Raw genomic sequence first — 21,014 nt, forward strand, 5'->3', positions numbered from 1 at the left:
AGATGCCATTCTCACCTCACAAACTAGCAAAGACTTAAGAACTGATAACTCATTCCTGATGAGGGGGATATAAAATGGGTGCTCTCTTACACTGCCAATGAGGGCCCAACTTCCCTGCAAATATGTTTTATAACTAAACAATAATATCTGTAAAAGGATATTCAAGGTTGATATTTAATGGTTTAAAAAAATCAGAAAACAACTCAAATGTCAAAATTAGAAAGCAGGTTAAAATGATTTAAGATATACATCATAAGACAGAATACTGAAGATTTCTGTAGAAAAGGAACTTATAATGACATGAGGAAATATTTATAATATTAACCAAAAAATAGCAACATAAAGTTATATACAGAGTAAGAACTCAGTTATGTAAAGAAAAGAATGTACAAAAAGGGATACTCTTAGGAACTTGAACAGATTAACAGTAGTGACCCCTAAGGGAACTGATTTTTTTCCCTGCACGCTTATACATTTCTGTATGAACTTGGGTGATTTTGATAACTGGGGGGACAGGTCACACATAAACAGCTTCTGGCAATTCTAATCCAGCCATAATAGTATATATGTAAGGGCTGTTGCTTGGCTTCAAGAGTATACCAGTGTTCGGCCGGGCATGGTGGCTCACGCCTGTAATCCCAGCACTTTGGGAGGCCAAGGCCGAGGCGGGCAGACCACAAGGTCAAGAGATCGAGACCATCCTGGCTAACACAGTGATACCCCGTCTCTACTAAAAATACAAAAAATTAGCCGGGCGTGTGGTGGGCGCCTGTAATCCCAGCTGCTCAGGAGGCTGAGGGGGGAGAATGGCATGAACCCAGGAGGCGGAGCTTGCAGTGAGCCGAGATCGCGCCACTGCACTCCAGCCTGGGCGGCAGAGCAAGACTCCGTCTCAAAAAAAAAAAAAAAAAAAAAAAGAGTATACCAGTGTTCAAGGCCACCAGAGAAGACTGAATGTGACCTCTGGGCAGGTGAAAAACCATCTTAGATTTAAGATGTGCAGATGATGTAAATATGCAAGCATACAACACAGAATACCAGAGCACTGAAAGAAAGGCATAGCTTCTAGGGGTTTGCCCCAATGACTTTCTCTGTAACCATCCTTTTACCAAAATGCCTGCCAGTTTCCAGATGAATAAACTTAAATGTATCTGATGTGGGACATAATGGTCCAAAACTGATGACCCTGACCTTGAATGAGGAGAAGTCCATGAAAGCACTTGACCACCATCCTACACTGTGTCTTTCCAATCCACAGTCACTCCATGAGTGTTAGGAGAAAAATAGATTGGACTTCAACTGAATCACAGATGTAGTCTGAGAATGAAGCAAGGAGGGAGAATGTGGTGGCAAGGCAGACAGAGGGGATCAGCTCTTTCAGACCAGTCACATTAGATTCCTAACATGACCCTCAGTCATAGTTGCCTTCATTACGTGAAAGATGTAAATTAACGACAGGAAGTGCCCACCTCCTAACACCACTTGGCCACAGTTATAGAACAATTTGGATCAAAATCAGGTACGTTTCCAAGTTCATCTGGACTTGCCAAGTAGCCTTAAGAGTTTTTCACAGATTGTTCTGGGATGGTAACATAAGGTGCAGAGATGGGGCCAACCCCATTTTTAGAGGCTGCCTGCTATCTTGGCTCTGTAACATGTGCCAAGTGGCTGGCCTGTGGCTCTGGGGTTGCTGGTGCGAGCAGTGTCTGGAAGGACAGGACGGTTGTATGACTAACGGTTCCAACCAGCATCAGAGCATGAAAGAAAGCAAAGACTACAAAAACTTTATTGCAAGCTGAATTGAATGAATCCAAGAGAATATAGATTAAATCGATATTTAATTCAGTAGAGGTCAGTTTTAGTTAGGGAGTCATTATGACGTTTCAAAGAGCAGATACGGTATTTACGGGGGCAGCATCTCAGAACTTCAGGGATATGCTATTGCTTTCTTTAGCGGCAAGCAGGGTTTGCTGTGGTTTGGCATGGGCAATTATTTTAAATAAGAATACTAAATAAAAATGTGTACAGCTATTACCTATATTAACAAGCTTCATAAAAAGCATACATTCGTTATACAGGGATGATAAGGGAACACCCCTACACCATCCCAGTGTACACTCATTCATCTGAGTTCAATTAGACCACCTTCCTTTCTAGAAGCAATTTTTTAAAGTGGATTGTTAAAATAAAAAAGCTTTCTCAGGAAGGATTAGGGGGATTCTTCATGCAGATGGAATGACAACAGGAGCACCAACTGGAACCAAATCTACCTGCTGGGAGATTTGCATATAGCCTTTCTCATGGACTTTCACTGATCACAACAAAACTACACATTTTTCTTTTCAGAGACAGGGTCTTGCTATGTGGCCCAGGCTGGCCTCAAACTCCTGGGCTTACTCCCACCTCAGGCTCCTGAACACTGGGATTACAGGCACATGTCTGCACCAGGCTTATATATTTATTAATGTGAGATCCAAAACATCCCTGTGGACTAATCCGATTGGATGGAGGACAAGAATTCTTTGTGCAATAATCCATCAGACAGAAGGCCAGAATCCACCGGAAGATGGGCACTCTGGTCATATGAGCACTGAGAAAAGTTATTTTCCACCTAGGGAAAACACGCATTCTTCTTAAGCCTCCAGGCTTCACCTCCTCTCCCCAAAGCAGACGACTTTTTTTCCCACTGCTCAAAAGAACTGAGCCACAACATAAGAATTATCTTAAGGCCTATTCCCTGTACTTTCAGCTTACCTATGGCAGCACACCTGCTGTGCCACAGAGAGCTGCCCTGTTCCTGTCCAAAGCTAACTCCATGGGCACCTGCCTCCATGAGTCTATGTTTCGTCAGCTGGCTGCAGCCCTGCCCATCCTACTCTCCCAAACCTCCCTTTTAGTCCTCATTTCTTGCCAGTGATGCCTTCCTATCTGCTTTCCTGGCCTCTCGTCAGCTGCTCCAGTGGTGCCTCCTTAATGTTCAACTTTACTTTTTGGCTTAAAAAAAATTTGTGGCTTCCCAAATTATAAGTGGGCCATACTCCCAAATTCTTACAAAGCGGATATTATAGTTAAGCCCCCACTCACTCTTCAATTTGACCAACATTTACTGAGCAAATGTAAGTATCAGGCACTGTGCTAGATAGCCTATAATGTCAGACATTGCACTGGGCATCGAGGATATACTACAAAACTCACACCTGCCCTTGGGAAGTTTATAGTCCATCAAGGGAAGCAACTTTTCATAGAAAGAGAATACCTCTCTGGAGAGAAGCCCCAGAAGTCTCCTGTGGGATAGGCCTAGCTAGAAGTCTCATCAGAAAAAAGATACATTGTCAACATGCAAGTAACAAAATTAGAAAATGACAAAAGAACTACATCCATTTTGTCTTCAATGCATTTAATTACTCTGATTTGTTTTGTTAAATCTTGAATATCACTGTCATTTCTACTTTATCATTTTTCCCCTCCAGGGACCCTATATTTGGTCCAACTTACCATCAAGTAAAGGGAGAAGGTTGTTACACTTTCTCTTAATAAATGCTTCCTATTCCTATTGACTGCTTCCAAATTGATGGTATAAATGTATTCTATATTCTAATATTGGAATTTAAGAAGATCAATTATCATAACAATTAAACTATGCAAAGAAAAGACACCTTTCTTTAGGTAAAGATTCTTCAAAAAATTTGATAATGGTTTCTATTTAATACAGAAATATCAATCCTGCTTAATTCCTAGATAGAGCTTTTAACTGTACCACCCATCTGCTCAGTCTGGAAAAATACAACAATGGCAATGTATTTGCTGTGGTTATTACACGAAAAAATACAGGCATCACAGATCGAGTACACACAATCAAAGAATTTTAACAAGGAAAGCAGCCAGTGTCTATTGGCACCAACTACAGAGGAACAGAATGACAGAGGTTAGCTATCCTCACCACCATTGCCTCATAAGGGATGTGGCCTATCCTCAAACCCAGACCAGAATGATTCTGAATCAAACACTCGACCCACTGCCTCTCAGAATGCACATAAGTGCCACTAGGGCATCAATGTGAAACACACATACTGATAACCTTACGTTGTATTATCTTCTCATGTTTCCTACACCTGCTGCTGAAAACTAAGCAGCTAGCCAGCAATCATGCCCTTGGCAATATATCTCCATATTTCTGGTACATGGTAAGAAGAGAGTGCAGAATCACTATGGGTAAATTAAAAGTCATTTTGTCCTAGATGACTGTTCCTAAACTGATCTCCTGGGGCACAACAGTATGTGATACCAGGAACATGGTGCCTGCAACAAACGTCCAAGTCAACAATCATCAAGAAGGAGGATCATTTAGCTGAAAATACTGGTTTCATATCCTAGGGAGTGGTTGTGAGGGGAAGGCTCTGAGGGCTTCCCTTGACAGCTTCACAAAGCAGTGGAGGCCAAAGGACTGCAAGGAAAGCAAACATTGACCTTGAGCGATATTACACAAGGCTTAGGTAACTTGTTTGCTATGCATTTTTTCTTTTTTTCCCCCCCAATTTTGAATATTTAAAACATTTCTCAAACTTGTTAATTGGCATACTATGAACAAAACCTTAAAAAAAGAAAAAACCCAACTTTCATAATCGTCAAAAACGAATAGGGAAAATAGTATTTTACTTGATAAATTAGAAGCTATCCAATTCTATGATGCTCTAGAACAGCACTGTGCAATAAAAATATTACTGTAAGTCATGTGTATTAAAATTTTTATAGCAACATTAAAAAGCATAAAGAAACCAATTTTAATAAATTTCATATAACTCAAAATATGTAGAACATTATGATTTTGACATGTGATCAGCATAAAAATTATTAATGGAATTTTTACATTCTTCTAATACTTAACACTTCAAAATCTTGTGCATTTTGCACTTATTGCACATTTCAATTAAGGCACAAAATTTCCATCAGGAAAAATTGATCTGGTTTAAAATTTATAAAATTTACAGTTGAAAAAGTAGAATCACATATGAAAGTTGTTCCAAACATACTTAAACTTTTGCCAAAAACCGAATCGACTCTCAGTTCTACATTTTCAAGTAAGTAGGATGAAAACTTTGGTGCCTCAGTCGCACTAGCCATATGTCAAGTGCTCAGCAGCCACACAGGGAGACACTAACGGGGAGATACGACCGAATCGGATGGTGCAGGTATAGCGCTTTCACTTTGCCCCTTCGGCTAGAATTCCCCTAGATGGGAAGAGACCTGTCCCCAGTTCACCTGTGAAGAGAACCCAGGAAGACCAACTCCCAGTGCTGCATTCGCCCACGAGGGAGTCCCACCTTGTGGGGGTCATCCTCAGTTTATTCAGATCATCTTCCCTGGTCCAAACTTGCATAACATGATAAAAGGCAGCTCAACAAGACACAGTTCAAACACGAGGGGTTTTAAGACTGTGGATATTTTTTCATGTCTGATTCTCTGCCTCCCTTCTTATGTCCTAGTGAATTTACGAGCATGTATACCGATATTCATTAGGTGCTAGTTCTGTATGCCCCAGTATTCAAACAGTACATCATTTACTCTCAGAGCAATCAGGTGAGATAGGTGAGAACTAGACAGGGTGACAGTCACTTGCTCAAGGACATTCACCTAATTATGGTGACAGTCACTTGCTCAAGGACATTCACCTAATTATAAGTGGTTAGAGCAGGGATTTAAGCCCAGAGAGTCTGGATTAAAAGCATGCCTAGTAGGGGCCGCTTATGCTGATCACCCACCCTAAATTCACACTTTTCAAAGCCTTCTCACAATTCTCATGGAATAGGCAGGCAAAACTGAGCAGGTATTACCCTTGCCACTTTGTCAGTGAGGCACAGGTGGTAAGAGATTCGCCCAAAGAGGCACAGCAAGAGCCTGGCAGAGCAAGCCCTCAGATTCCACATCCTGTGCTCTTTCCACGATACCCAGTGCCAGGGAACCAGCAGAGGAATACCTGCTGTTTACTACGTACCACACACATTCCTATCTTTATGTTGGTCAATCTTCCCACCACTTTGGGAAGAAGGGATTATCCATGAGTAGAGATGAGAATTCCACATGGCAATGAAAAGTGCCCTAGGTCACAGAGCCTGCTGGTGCCACAGCTGGGGTCCCAATCCAGGTCCGTGTCCACAGAGACGGAACCTCTGCCAAGGATCGCCTAACATCAGGCTCGCCCCAGACTGCAACTGTGCTCTTCGCTCAAAAGAAACCTTCCACTAAGTCATATAACGTGACTAACTACATAACAGAAAGCAGGATCACCAACATGGCGAAACCCAGTATCTGCTAAAAATACAGAAATCAGCCGGGCGTGGTGGCAGATGCCTGTAATCCCAGCTACTTGGGAGGCTGGGGCAGAAGAATTGCTCGAACCGGGGAGGCAGAGGCTGCAGTGAGCCAAGCTCACGTCACTGCACTCCAGCCTGAGCGACAGAGTGAGATTCCACCTCAAAAAAAAAAAAAAAAAAAAGCAGGATCAGATTGCTCTACAATTCAGACACCATTAATTCAGAATGTCTGTTCTTGTGTTTATCTGACTTGATAAAGTGTTATTGTATTTCCATGGGATGAATTCACAACCTAAAAAAAAAAAGACACAGAGAAGGCTGGTTCTATTAGGTTAAGTATTCAGAGAGGGGGCATTTTAAGGGAACACACCACTTTTAATTTACCACATTTAATTTAACCACATTTAAGGGAACACAGCAGAATGAAATTGGCTTTTCCCCAGAGCAGGAATAAATAGGCCAGTCTGGCAGTGACCACGGTGACCACTCACAAAGGGGGGACTAAGCCATTACTGGGAAACACGTGAGAAGTATAGAGCCTCTTCACTCGGGTTTTCACACTCCTGAAATAACAGGTAAAATGAAAATCGCTCCTGTTACCACTCAGGCAGACAGTGCGCGGGAGTAGAAACAAATGCCCCTCCCCAGCACAGACCTGCCTCCGATGAGAGTATCTGCAGTTGTAGAACTATATGAGCAAAAACCAGACCTCACTACCAAACCCAATGTCACCTAGCTGACGAGCATCTGAAATTTTGCATCTGAGCAGCACATGGCAGTATTATTAGCCAAACTTTAAACAGGTTTATGAGCAACTGGTTCAGAAAATCACATGTAATAAGTTCCTTAATTTCACCATACAGGCAAAGGTATACATTTTTATTAATAGAAAATCAGTTTCGCCCACCTCCACTACATAAAGATGGAGTAGATAAAGATTATCAGTTTGGGCTGACCATGGTGGCTCACACCTGTAATCCTAGCACTTTGGGAAGCTGAGGTGGGCAGATCACTTGAGGTCAGGAGTTCAAGACCAGCCTGGCCAACATGGTGAAACCCCGTCTCTAATAAAAATACCAAAATTAGCCAGGTATAGTGGTGCACGCCTGTAGTCCCAGCTACTCTACTCAGGAGGCTGAGGCAGGAGAATCACGTGAACCCAGGAGGTGGAGGTTGCAGTGAGCTGAGATCACACCACTGCACTTCAGCCTGGGTGACAGAGCCAGACTCCACCTCAAAAAAAAAAAAAAAAAAAAAGATTATCAGTTTGATAAAGTGCCAATGATTAGCCTGCTCAGGACACCACCTCTCTCAGGTCAGCCCTGGCATTCCAATGAGAAGGAATTCTGCTCAAATAGTTTCATAACACACAAGTATTTACAATTCCCATTTAACAACAACAAAAAAACCCTCAAGCTTCCTAACCTAAGCAATAGAAGTTGTTAGAACAACTTAACATTTGAGGAGTCACCAGTTCATTTCATAACATAAGAGCAATTTTTCCTTCCCTAGAATCTGCAAGCTAAAAGAGTTTCCTACAAATGAGATGGTGTCTGTGAAAATGCTGTGTGCAAATCCCCTCCACATGGCAGACCCTCCTGAAAAGGGTGTCAGTAAGTCCCAAATCCATACCTTGAGCTGGCTTCTTTGGACTGAGCCGAACTTCCAGTTTGTAACAAGACCCGAGAGGACCTGGCTGAATAGGCCTCTCCCTTGGGAGAAACAGAGCTGGATCAAAGTCTTTTGGGACAATTATTTGACTATGTACTCCCTTGATTTTCTTAAATGTGTATTGTACAAGATTACTCAACCTCTATTATCTTCACTAATATTTTCAAAAAGTGACCTTTATAAATTAGAACCTGTAGAATTAATCATAAATCACCTATTAGTCAACTGCCTTCAACTTTTATTCCCACAATCCTTCCAAAGATATGAGCTATCATTGAGTAATAAAATTGGGTAATTTTAATCAGCTATCTCTACTTTCTCTGTCTGAGAAAAATGATAAAAATGATGAAATGGTCCACAGAGAAGCTCAAAAGGAAAGACAACTTAAATTCAGCTATGCCTACTATAAAGAGCTCTGAAACTTGGGTATGAAGGGTGACAAACAAAGCATATTAGATTTGAAGTGTGGCAACTATAGCATTGAATACCATTTATGAAACTTCACAGGGTTGTTTATAATATTTATGTATGCTCATCTAAGTGATGTTTCTAGCCCTAAAAAAATTAGTGCTTACCACACAGGGTTCAAAAGTTTGAAACACTGCATCTTTTTCAAGAAGTTGCCATTCACTGGAAAATTGTTTCCAAACAATCACCAACAATAAGGTCATCTGATTTCATTTACTTACCTATTTATATCTGTAGGAATGCTGGGAAGTCTTAACGAACAACTTCAGGAAAATGCCACCTGGAAAAACAAATTGAACAAAGAGTTAGATTTTAAACACACATACACACACAAAGACTTAGCATGCAATTTTATATCTCATTAAAATATGTGACATTTCAAATATTGGTCCCTAGGCAGCACACAGCTCAACTTGCATTAGAACACGGCCGCTCCCGCCCAGGAACACCAACACACGAACACAGGGTCCAAACCACTGATGAACTAGAAAAAGTAAAAGGCCAGGGGAGAATGTCCAGCCTGTGAACATGTACCTAATTACATCCTTTCCTTTCCCCTCACAAGGGGACCAACTTAAAAATATAATTTGTGTCCTGGAGGATACTTTAATGAATGACCATAAAAAGGCTCAAAAATCCAGAAACAAATTAAGAAATAAAATATGAAATTGTGACTGAAGAAACTATCCTAGCAGCACTTTATATCCTTTTCAGTTATGCAGGTTAAGTTCTAAAGTTAAATTCACAAAGATGTCAAGACTGGGAAAGTGGAAAAAGGGCCATTTTTAGAAAAACCCTAACATAGTAAAAATAAAAGTTGAAAAGTAAGAACTTATTTAATGATTAGTTTATTTAGAAATCAAGGATTCCTTCTGGTGGTCTCAAAGTCTTTAGGGAACCTTTAGAAACTTATAAGCCTACTAATACATTCACAAAACAGAGAATCCTCAAATATCTCTTCAGCATTGCTTTGAAATATTAAACATAAATGGAATAAATTTCTAACATAAAATGTCACAATTACCATTTGTTGAAAATCTATTATGCACCTGGGACTGTTATAGGAACATATTACAACCTTTCTAGACAAAGATACCCATTAACAGATGGGGAAACTGATGTTAAAAGAAGTAGAGAACCTTCCTCAATACCACAGGATCCAGGGTTTCCAAACATGCCTTTTTCCTCCTATCAGATAATCTTGCTCTTAAAAGAATCTCTTCCATTCTACAAAGCCTATTGGTCACCTCCCCAGATAGAAACCACATATTCCTTAATGCAAACTCTAACAGAAATTGGCTAGCAGATGACCAGCCAATTAGCTTTTTCTTTTAGGACATTTAAAAGTAATTTCTTCATTTAAAAATGATTAGGCTTACGTTATTTAGGACTACAAGATAACACTGGATATGAGTAAATATTTAGAAAAAAAGCATTTTGAGTTCATGAGATATTAAAAATGCAACTGGGGTGTATAAATATGTATAATTCCACATAAGGTAAATTAAACAGAAAATGTTCAACAGCCTCAATTCCACTGATAAGCAGGAAAACAAGAAGTCCCCATGCTTATTTTCTATAATCAGATTTTCAAATACAGCCATGAGATAATAATCAAAATCTGTAATAACAAGCTATGACTGTCCACACTAATATGCAGATGAGCAGCTTCATATCAGCAGCACCAGTGTTAATCAAAAGTGTACCTGAGGTTGAAAAGCCAGTGGTGGCACAAAGCCTCCTCTATCACATCATTTTAGCTTAGTAATAAACTTGAAGATACAGGACAACAGTCATTCGGTTTCACTTTAACAAAAATATACAAAAGAATTCTGAATTCATAAAGTCCTTTGTTACAATAGTTAAGGAAACTATGACTTTTTTTTTTTTTTTTTTTTTTTTTTTTTTTGGAGACAGAGTCTCCCTGTCACCCAGGCTGGAGTACAATGGCGTGATCTCAGCTCACTGGAACCTCCACCTCCTGGGTTCAAGCAATTCTCCTGCCTCAGCTTCCCGAGTAGCTGGGATTACAGGCATGTGCCACCACCCCCAACTAATTTTTGTGTTTTTAGTAGAGACGAGGTTTCACCATGTTAGCCAGGCTGGTCTTGAACTTCTGACCTCAAGTGATCCGCCCACCTCGGCCTCCCAAAGTGCTGGGATTACAGGCGTGAGCCACTGCGCCTGGCAAAACTATGACTTTTTACAAATGGTTCTTTGTTAACTTAATTACTTGCTAAATTCTAAGCATTTCCCACAATTTTATTTTACCCTGTAGGGGAAGTAATGATCAATATTTTTATCTGGAAATGGCTTCTGTGAAATATGCCACTAGGATTATTATGAATGGGTCTGTTATAAATGGAGTTCTTGATCAACATTTCCTTATTTCTAAAAGCTAAATGAGTCACAACAAAATGAGTCACTTCAACCTTGGTACTGTTCAAAATTCAAAGATAACATTTTTTAAAATCTCCTTTTTTTGCCTATAAAGCAAGCAAAGCTCTGGACAGTTAAGACAGTCAAGACCCTAACAGTAACAGAGAAGGCAGAATTGTATCCCAGTTCCCACCTAAAGCTTTCCAAATTCACACTGGCAGTAAAAAGCATTTTCTAGAATAAATTAATTTGACCCAAAGCTTTGAAGATAAAAGGCATTTAGGAATAGGTTCTTAGTATCATGATTAAGCTTTTTTGACAAAGTAGTAATATCTTGTGAAACCACCAAAGTAATCAGGAAGATAAAAACATGCCAATTCTGTTCTGGGTTTGGTTTGTTTACAGGGTGTGATTTTCATTTTTTTTTAAATACGCTATTTCGAAAATACAGTATACTAAAAATATACTAAGTCACAGACACTTCAAACATTCACCCAAAAAGTTAATATATTAGGACTGTCAGGCACTGTTCTACGTATTAGAACGGCGTCTTTATTTCTAGTTTTAATCTTGGCATCTGTTTTTTAGAAACATTGGTCTGTTATTACTTAAAGTTTATGAAGTAATAAGAGACCAATGTTTCTGAAAAACAATTTTTGTGAATTAACTCATTTGCTTTCACAAAACCCCCGAAGTAGCTACCAGTATTATCCCATTTTAAAGATGAGGAAGCAGGCAAAAAGAAACTTAATCTTACCAAAAGTTACATGGCTTGCAAGAAGTGGTATTAATATTCAAATCTGCATACATGATCACATTTTATTCTAACAACTATATAATGCAAGCAGGAGAGAAAATTTTGGCCTCATTTTAACTATGAGGGAAACGAATTCCTGAGGAATAAGGGCTGGCTTCCTCAAAGGCATGCAGCTAGTCAGTAACAGGGGTCAAGAACTGCTAGGGGCACCTACTGCTAAGGCTATACTGCTTTTTCATTTGTTCATTTTTGTCTTGGATTCTATAAATCAACGTGTAAAACTCAGTGTAAAGAGTGTGGTCCCTCTAATCACTGAGAAGACACTTCAGGATCCTCTCATGGGATGTGCTGACGACAAGAACATCAATTAGAGCACATACAAAAGTATTCTCACGCTGCCAGGTCACCTTTTCTCCATTTTCCTAAATGCAAATATGGGTTTTTTTTCACTTACTGGTAGTTAAACACATGGGTTCATGTAAATATTGGTCTTTATCTGTATATATGTATATTATTAGTCTGCATGGCCATTTATAGTCCAATAAAAGTAGGCACTGTTTATTCCAAAAACAATCTAAATAAAATTAAAACTACTGTGTTTTTGCACATTAAGGAGTTAAAAAATCTTCACTTCCCATTCATCTCCATTTGGGCTGCATGCCCTTCTGTTACACTTCCGGATGTCAGGAGAAACAATAGCTGCCTTTAGTGCCGCACAGCGATCACGGCCCCCACGTGACGGGCACCAGCACTTACTTATTGAATTGAATTGCCAAAAACAGGAAGCAGAGTTGTAAGACCCCTTTCTCAGTTACAGATTGCTAAGACTTGCAGTGCACTGATTCGAACTGTTTCATGTTACTCTGTAAAACTAGAACCAAGGAGTAAAAATTACCTTGGAAATGACAGGGGTAAATTTCGGCTGAATGAAGAAAGAACTTTGTAATAAACAGAGTTGCCCCAAGGTGGTCCACGTTGCCTCTAGGGTGGGTTAAGAAACAGCAGGTCATAATCACAGAGGCTACAGAGGGGGAAAGTCTCAGCAACTGTCCTCTCACAATCCTTCCCTGAGACCTGAGGTCTATGCCCATCCACAGCAAGAACGGGAGCTTCATGGCAGAGCAGTGTATGTCACAGGATGCTCTGCGATTCATTTTCTCATTTTATAGGCACTCTTACCAAAAGGGGGCCGGAGTGTGGGTGGGGAGACACATCTTTATTATCCCCATTTTATAAACCAGGAATCTCAACCACTTAAGCTAAATCACACCCTTAGTAATGCTAGAATATGGGCTCCAATCTAGGGCTTCTGACCCCCCAGGCAGGCCAGTGTATTTCCAGCTAGGCAATACTGCAACAACCAACATGAGATGCCTGCAACCATTATTTTTATTAAGTATCATCTCCCCATATTAAGATCAGGGGCAAGGATGGGCCCCAAAGACCTGAAGCGCCGAGGCAAATACCAAAGCAAAATTAGCTAAAAGAAAAATACAGTAAGAGCTCTGCTACTCTCACAAAACCATCCCTTCTACCTGACTAGGAAGAGCTCATTGTATTTTCTGTAGATGCACTCTCTAAGGCTCTATTTACATGAGTCATCTAAAGGAGTAATTGTCCAAATTCTACTTTACTGTGCTCTACTGATACAACAAGTGCTCAGGGAAATCTGTCCACATTTTAAGGGGAGTCCGTGACAGCATACTAAGCACAAAGAGCACTCCTCGTTTCTGCAGCCAAAGCACTAATCGTTGCTCCAGAACTAGGCTGGTGGTAACTTTTTTTTAAAGTCTGAAATGCGTTCTCTGACAACAGGTCCAGGACAACCTCACAATTGTGTCTGACAACAGGAGTTTAACAGAACTGGGTCAGCCACTGAAGGATTGCTGAACCTTGCAAGATTTTCAAGGAAAGACATGAGAGTGTCAAGTTTCATGAACCGTCTACCAAGCACAGAGAGTGGCAGCCTGCCAAAGGCTGAACTGTGTTAAATGCATGTGAGACGCTGGGAACCTGAACCCCAACAATGCCAGCCCTGCCACTCAACCACGGTGGTGAAAGACTGAGGTTCAAGTTTCCGAAGACCTCACGGACTCTAAGCCAAATGTTGCTAATCAGGAAAACGTCCTTCTTCTCTTAAGGAAGGAGAAACTCCTTGATTCAAACATTATCCCATCAAAGTGAAGCTGTTAGAGAGTATGTTTTTAAATATCTAGGTACAACAGAATAGCTATAATGTGCCAGCCACGAGTCATATTCAATTATACTGCTTTTTAACATGCCAGGTTTGCACATCAAAACACTGCTATTGTTAGTCCCACACAGCTGGGACCATGTTCATTCACATAATTCTTACCTCTTCCCCAATATTTAGTTATAAATCCATGGGACAACAAGGTCCTTGAGAACAAAACTAATTCTAGCTTACTCCTCTCCAAATCTCTTGCACTCAACACAGGGCATGACATAGAGTAGACAATTCATAAATGTTTACTGAATAAACAAAAGGATCATTACACCATGAACATTCCCTACAAATAGTAGTTAGAAAAGTCAGGCTACGTAGAAGAAAGAAATACTGGGTTAACGAGAGTGGAGAAAATCATCAGGTAAACATGAGAGCAGGAATTCCAGCATGAGAAGAAAGCGCAGGAGGCAAGGAGGAATCGCAGGCAGCAATGAAGCACTGAGTAGCAGTGACGCTGTCCAAGGCAGGGGGGATCCTCCAGTGGGTATGTTTCCAAAACACCAGTGTCTGGACCCACCTCTGTGAACTCCTTCTATTGTAGAGTAGCCCTAGACTATGAGTGATGAAGGAGAGTGACAGGGGAGCAAGTGTGTATAGGCAATTCTGAAAACCCTCCTCCAGATGACAACTACTCAATCGTCTTGCTTTTTTTTTAAACCTTGAATATACATATCATCATTTTGCAAGACAGAAACTACTGTGAATAGTGTTGAGCACGAGCAATGTGCAAACCTCATCAAATATCCTACTTGTTCGAGAATAGGTTATTTAAGATCCACAGACACAGGGCATTACAGGCAGACAGGTGAGTGCAACACTCTTGGGGAATAGGCCAGACAAACAGGTGGCCGCAGTGAATAACTCGGGCTGTAAGTGCTGACAAGCGCTTTCTGTGCCTGACAGTTCTTCGTGGTCTGCATTCCAAATCTAAGCATAAGCTTTAAGTAATAACAGACCAACGTTTCTGAAAAGCAGATGCCAAGATTAAAACTAGAAGACAAGACACAGACTAAGGGAGATGTAGGGAAGGAACACTCTCTTGGAGGCATCTGGAAAGAGAAGAAGGTGGAAAAGCCTCTGGTTCTGTCTTGCATCTTTCCTTTTCCAAAGGCAGCACTCAAAATCAGAGACGTGGAAACTGTCCTCTTAAAACACACCCATTCCCAGCTCATCTGTCCTGGAGTTTGCTGCACACTCCCCATCACAGGTCATGGCGTTGTGCTCCTCTCCTTTTTTGGCCTGTGTGGACCCTGAATTCGATGCTGCATTCTGAAAACCTCAGATTTGAGGCCCAGGGCATCTGCCTCTGTAACTATCTTGCCTCTATATCCTTCCCAACTCCATGCATGAAACTTTGCTCAAGACCCAACTTCAGTGTCGTCTTCCATGCAGCCTTCTCTGAACCCACCCTCGCCTCTGCCCTCTCCATGCCTTCTCTGAGCTCACGCGGCTCAGAGAGTGGTAGGGGTCACATCCACCACACTAATAATTATTCGCTTGTCTATCTCCCTGTTTCAAGTCCATCCACTCATTTCACGGCTCACATTTACAAACTGTGGCTTGGGGTGACATCCAAAAATGACCTGTTTGTCCTTGACTGAGAAGGACTAACAGAGGGTGAGGCAGACCCCCCAAAATCACAGATATTCATACTTGTCCCTTGCTTCATTCAAATCTCCATTCAAACATTATCTCCTTCCCTGACCACCCTCGCTAAAAGTGCAACACACCCCTCTGTGCCTCCAGCACTGCCTGTCCACAGCTCTCACCACTGCCTGACGTCCATCCATATGGATGGATAAGGTGGATACACAGAGACAGAAATGTCTAGCTAGGTAAGTACAGAAATAGAGCTGAATTTTTAAGTTAGTTGTCTATCCAATAGGATGTAAGCTCCCAGAAGACAAGGCTTTTAATCAGTTTTGGTCTATGATATACAGATCCCTAACACCAGTAATGGTGCCTGAGAAAGAATGCATTCTCTCAGTAAATATCAGTTGATGAATACACGCGTGGGCAGATGATAATGTCTTGACCAAACACTGGGGGAAAAGGAGATCAGACGAGACAGCAAGGACATTTTGCTCTGCTGAAGTTTTGAAGGTTTGAAGTACCTAGCTGGGCAACCTGGTAGAGGGGATTCCAGTAGCGCAGGCAATATAGTTTGGAAAACTGCCAACATATAGGAGGTGACTGAAGTCATAGGTAAGAGTGAGATTACCCCCAGAAAAGCATGTGAAGTAAGGAAGGAAAGAGCTGGCTATATAGTAAAAAGAAAAAATATCATCTACCTCAGAGGGATGTATGTATTAGAGGAGTTAGTGCATATGAAATACCTGAGCTATCTCTTCAAGACTCCACCAAATAATTCTACAAAGTATGCTATATATGTAGGTGTATATATATACATATATGTGTGTGTATACGTATATACATATACATATATACATAGGTGTATATATGTATATACATATATACACACACACACACACTAAATATATGAGGACCTTGTAAGACTGCAAAAGACCACTTTCAGTGCCAAATGACAAGCATTTGGGCACAGCGTGGACCTAAAAATTGAACATTTACACGAGGCTGTGTTTTTCTTTTGTAGGGCTAGGAGTTACTCAAGAGTTGTTCAGAGTTTAACAGATACTCTATTTAACAGATACGGAGTTTAACAGATACTCTTGCATTATCTACAGCAGCAGTTCCCAACCTTTTTGCCACCAGGGACCTGTTTCCTGGAAGACAGTTTTTCTATGGGCAGTGTGGGTGGGGAAAGATGGTTTCAGGATGAAACTGTTCCACCTTAGATCATCAGGCATTAGATTCTCATAAGGAGCATGCAAGTTAGGTTCCTCGCACGCACAGTTCACAATAGGGTGTGTGCTCCTATGAGGATCTAATGCTGCTGCTGAGCTGACAGGAGGCGGGGCTCAGGCCATAGTGCTCGCTCACCCAGTCCTGCTGCGCAGCCTGGGTCCCAAAAAGGCTTGGGGACCCAAGACCTACAGTGTGAAATAACACCACATTGCTTCTTATCTAGTGGGGAAGAGAAAACAGGCAGGAACTCAATTTCCTGGAACGGGACATACAAGGAAAAAACTCATTCTACAAGATCCGTGAACAGAATTGTCTACCATGGTGGGTGCAAGCACTATAGTGACAGCCTTAAGCCCAGTCCACGAGGAGAAAAACTTCTTGGCACAGACTAAAGAGTAGTGACATATGTGGCATTTCAGCTAAACCGAAAGGATGACTTAAATGTAAAGGTCCAATTTTAAGAAAGAAAAAAATACTGGTTGGCTTAGGTGGTTAGCTTTTAAGTTTGCAACTAACTATAGCTTAACTAAAAATAACCACCCCAAGTGAATGGCAGAGAAACAAGTGTGACTACGGCTGCCCCACTTAGAAGAGTTGGTCAGGGAAGTTGAGGCCAACACACTCAACCACTGAAACAGCAGGGAAGGGCATGTTGGAGGTATCTCTGCAGAGGGGGTCTCTCAGCAGAGGGACCTGTAAGTTTCACCAGTTAGGGCGGAGGGGGAGTGAGCAGAGCTCCTCCACAGCTACAACCAGCCGTGGCTGCTTTTATCTTTTTTCCCCCTGTGTAAGAATCTGACTTAACATTTTGAAGAAAGCACTCATCGTTGAAATAAACACTTTGGAAGCCACTGCCCTGGACCCAATTAATTCTGGGGGAAAAATAAATCACAAGTTTTAAAATTCTAACTTTTATGTCCATTTAAAAATTGATTCAAGATTATCTTGATGATGGCTACCATGGGAGTAAGTTTGTGCAGAGATTAAGAAGTTTTAGAATTCTGTAATATTTGAATTTTGTGTAATAGAAACGAACACTTTACTCATCAAAAGGGCCTGAGATCATTTACTTCAAACTACGTGTCTTTCCTATATTTTATAGGAAACAAATTATAACTAAATCCAATAGAAGCAAATATCCAAAATAGAAGCAAATTTCTCTTTTAATGCCAGCTCTTCTCCCAGTTGCCAAAGAGGAGGAGAGTATGCTCACAACGAGAACTATGAAGCATTATTTCCATAATGTCTGTTCTAACTTAGAGGAGGGAAGTTTTGTCTTCAGACTGAAGAGGTCCACTAACAGTGGGCGTGAAGACAGTAGTCCGTGGGGAGTATTTCACGTGGGGAGGGTGCCCTCTGTACACCAGGCCCAGCCCTCCGGCAGCAGGGTAAAGGCTCGGCTTGGCCCCAGGAGGAAAGGCTGAGTTGGGATCTCCTTCCGTGCCCTCTAACCCTTCCCTGTGACCCATGGCACACATGTGAGAGCCAGTTGGTCAGGGTTAAAAGTACAGTCTGGCCAGAGGGCCCGGCCCAGCTAACTGGCCCACATAGCAACTGAACCTTGACCCTGGCCTCACCATCTCCATTCTCGAACCAAATGTGTTAATTGGCTGCAGATTCTTGAACTATGTCTCAGATGCATTTCCCAACTAACAACAACAACAAAGTGATGGGACATAATTTTGTCTAGTAAGGGAAAACGGTTTTAACTAAACCACTGCTGACCAGCAAATTCAACAACAATCAGTGGTAAACAACCACCTACAATTGAAGTCCTTTTCGCCACAGATTCTTCTGTGCTAAAGGGTTGCAGATGCCTTGCTGAAACCTTCAGAAAACGCTGTCCTCAGGGGCAATTCTGCTAATGCATGCTTTCATTCCTGAGCTTTCGCTTGCGTGAAGTGAAGGCTACTCATGCTAATGCAGGGTGATGCGTCCTCTCTCCAGACCTGTTCTTGCTGTGCATCACCAAACACCTCACCACCTCAGTCTCTCTGTGTGACTCAGAACTGCTGGCTGTCAGGGCAGGAAGGACCTCAGAGAGACTCTGGCCCAAAGTCATCATTTCATAAAGGAATCCAGAGACATAAAGTGACAAAAGGTCTTGGTGGCAGAGCTAGGGACTGCAAAACAGACACTGCCTCCTAATCCTGTGTTCTTCCCAGTGGATTATAGAACAGACTGCTCAGCTGTGCCTCAGGGACCACGTGGCAAGGAGGCGGCTGCGGGCAACCCCCATTCCAGGGCAGCAGCTCTTAACCTGTTTCCTATATTAGGGTTAAACACAAGATTTCATTTGAAAGAAAGGGCTCTGCTGTAAATAAACAAACATCTTGAAAACCAACACACAGAGTGCCAGGCGCGGTGGCTCAAGCCTGTAATCCCATCACAGGGAGGCCGAGGCGGGCGGATCATGAGGTCAGGAGATCGAGACCATCCTGGCTAACATGGTGAAACCGCATCTCTACTAAGAATACAAAAAAGTTAGCCGGCGTGGTGGCACACGCCTGTAGTCCCAGCTACTCGGGAGGCTGAGGCAGGAGAATCGCTTGAACCTGGAAGGCAGAGGTTGCAGTGAGCCAAGACTGTGCCACTGCACTACAGCCTGGGTGACAGAGCAAGACTCCATCTCAAAAAAAGAAAACCACCACATGGCAAAACTAACTCCACAAAATGTTAAAGAAGAGAAATAACTAAAAACGGAGGTTTTATTTTAATGAGTGTGTCTTTTTAAAACGGAACAAGCAAAGAAAACAGCACTAAAACAAAATGTTATAGCTTAGAGTTCTCTCCTTCATTTTCCCCTGACCAGGAAAATAACACACACACTACAAAAGACAAACAGAAGAAAAACAAAGGGAAGATAGTGTAATTTAGTTTCTACGTCTCTGGAAAAGTCTTTATCCTGCACAGACTGCACTACAGCCTGGGTGACAGAGCAAGACTCCATCTCAAAAAAAGAAAACCACCACATGGCAAAACTAACTCCACAAAATGTTAAAGAAGAGAAATAACTAAAAACGGAGGTTTTATTTTAATGAGTGTGTCTTTTTAAAATGGAACAAGCAAAGAAAACAGCACTAAAACAAAATGTTATAGCTTAGAGTTCTCTCCTTCATTTTCCCCTGACCAGGAAAATAACACACACACTACAAAAGACAAACAGAAGAAAAACAAAGGGAAGATAGTGTAATTTAGTTTCTACGTCTCTGGAAAAGTCTTTATCCTGCACAGACTGGACAATTTCAAGAAGGAGAGTTGCAGATGACATTTAATCTTCTAATTTAAATTTGTAAAACTTTCTCTTTGGAGACAGGGTCTTGCGCTGTCGCCCACGCTGGAGCGCAGTGGCCTGGTGCAATCTTACAGGCGTGAGCCACTGTGCCCAGCCAAAATATGTAAGATAAATCTTTACTCGAAAAAGAATGAAAGAAATTAGAGTCTTCATAAATTACCCATGAAAAAGTAAATAAATACGTAAAGGTAAGTCTCCCAATTTTGCTTTTTGCTCTTCTGTCTGCCGGGCACCTTTAACACCTTTAACCTTGAACAGCCTTCAATTCCTCCCATTCCTAAAAGCACAAGTCCTCCGCACAGGTGCTGACAAGCCACAAGCTGTGTCTCTTTAAGGGCAGTGGAGGGAGGGAAACTGGTTTGCCACTCTGTGGTAGGCATCTGAACAGGATGCAATTTGCAGGAGAAGAGAGGGCCCCGGGGACACTGGAAATTCAACAAGTCACCAAGAACTATGCTCACTGTGGTTTGACATTCCACAAATAACCTTTTCTTTGACTTTTCAATTCTTTGTCATGAGCCAGATGAGTTTAAAATCTTACTTCCGACAATCTTTTTTTGTTTGTTTGTTTCTTCACTTTTATTTTAGGTTCAGGGGTACATAGGCAGGTTTGTTGTATGGATACCGTCTTCTTAACTTTTTAAAGTGAAATAGCTTCCAGTGACATTGAACCAAGCAACCTTTTAGCATTTTATAGATCATTTAAAGCCAGCAAACTTGATCATTGGCAATGCAATAGTCCTTTACAGGAAGTACCCACAAGCTAAGTGCAGTTCTTTAGAGATTTTGTTAATATGTTCAGTCATATTAATATGTTCAACATATTGTTAATATGTTCTGTCTATGCCAAGTGTCCTCTCAGCGCCATCCTCTGAAAAGATCAAATGTTTTCTAAAAGGACAACCCCTCTTACTTCCTCTATCCCACTCATTCCTCAATTTCCACAGGCAACAGTATCATACAATGCAAATGAGAGACACAGGCCTTCCAGGCATAGGGAAGTCAAAACATTTTAAGAAGTCACAGGATAAGGTAACAAAGGACTGATTGTCTTGATGC

The 21,014-nt window shown here is 41.4% G+C and overlaps 1 protein-coding gene across 6 annotated transcripts in view; it reads right to left on the minus strand.

The window, feature by feature from the left end:
- LHFPL2 (LHFPL tetraspan subfamily member 2) overlaps window positions 1-21,014 on the minus strand; it is a 163,616-nt gene that overhangs the window by 77,623 nt on the left and 64,979 nt on the right. For all 6 annotated transcript variants that reach the window (XR_012413756.1, XM_005557230.4, XM_073993670.1 and 3 more), the window contains one exon: window positions 8,672-8,730. The gene's annotated coding sequence lies outside the window, so the exon portion shown is untranslated. The remainder of the gene's footprint in view (window positions 1-8,671; window positions 8,731-21,014) is intronic.

The sequence above is a fragment of the Macaca fascicularis genome, chromosome 6 (genome assembly GCF_037993035.2).
Source record: "Macaca fascicularis isolate 582-1 chromosome 6, T2T-MFA8v1.1".
Taxonomy (NCBI): domain Eukaryota; kingdom Metazoa; phylum Chordata; class Mammalia; order Primates; family Cercopithecidae; genus Macaca; species Macaca fascicularis.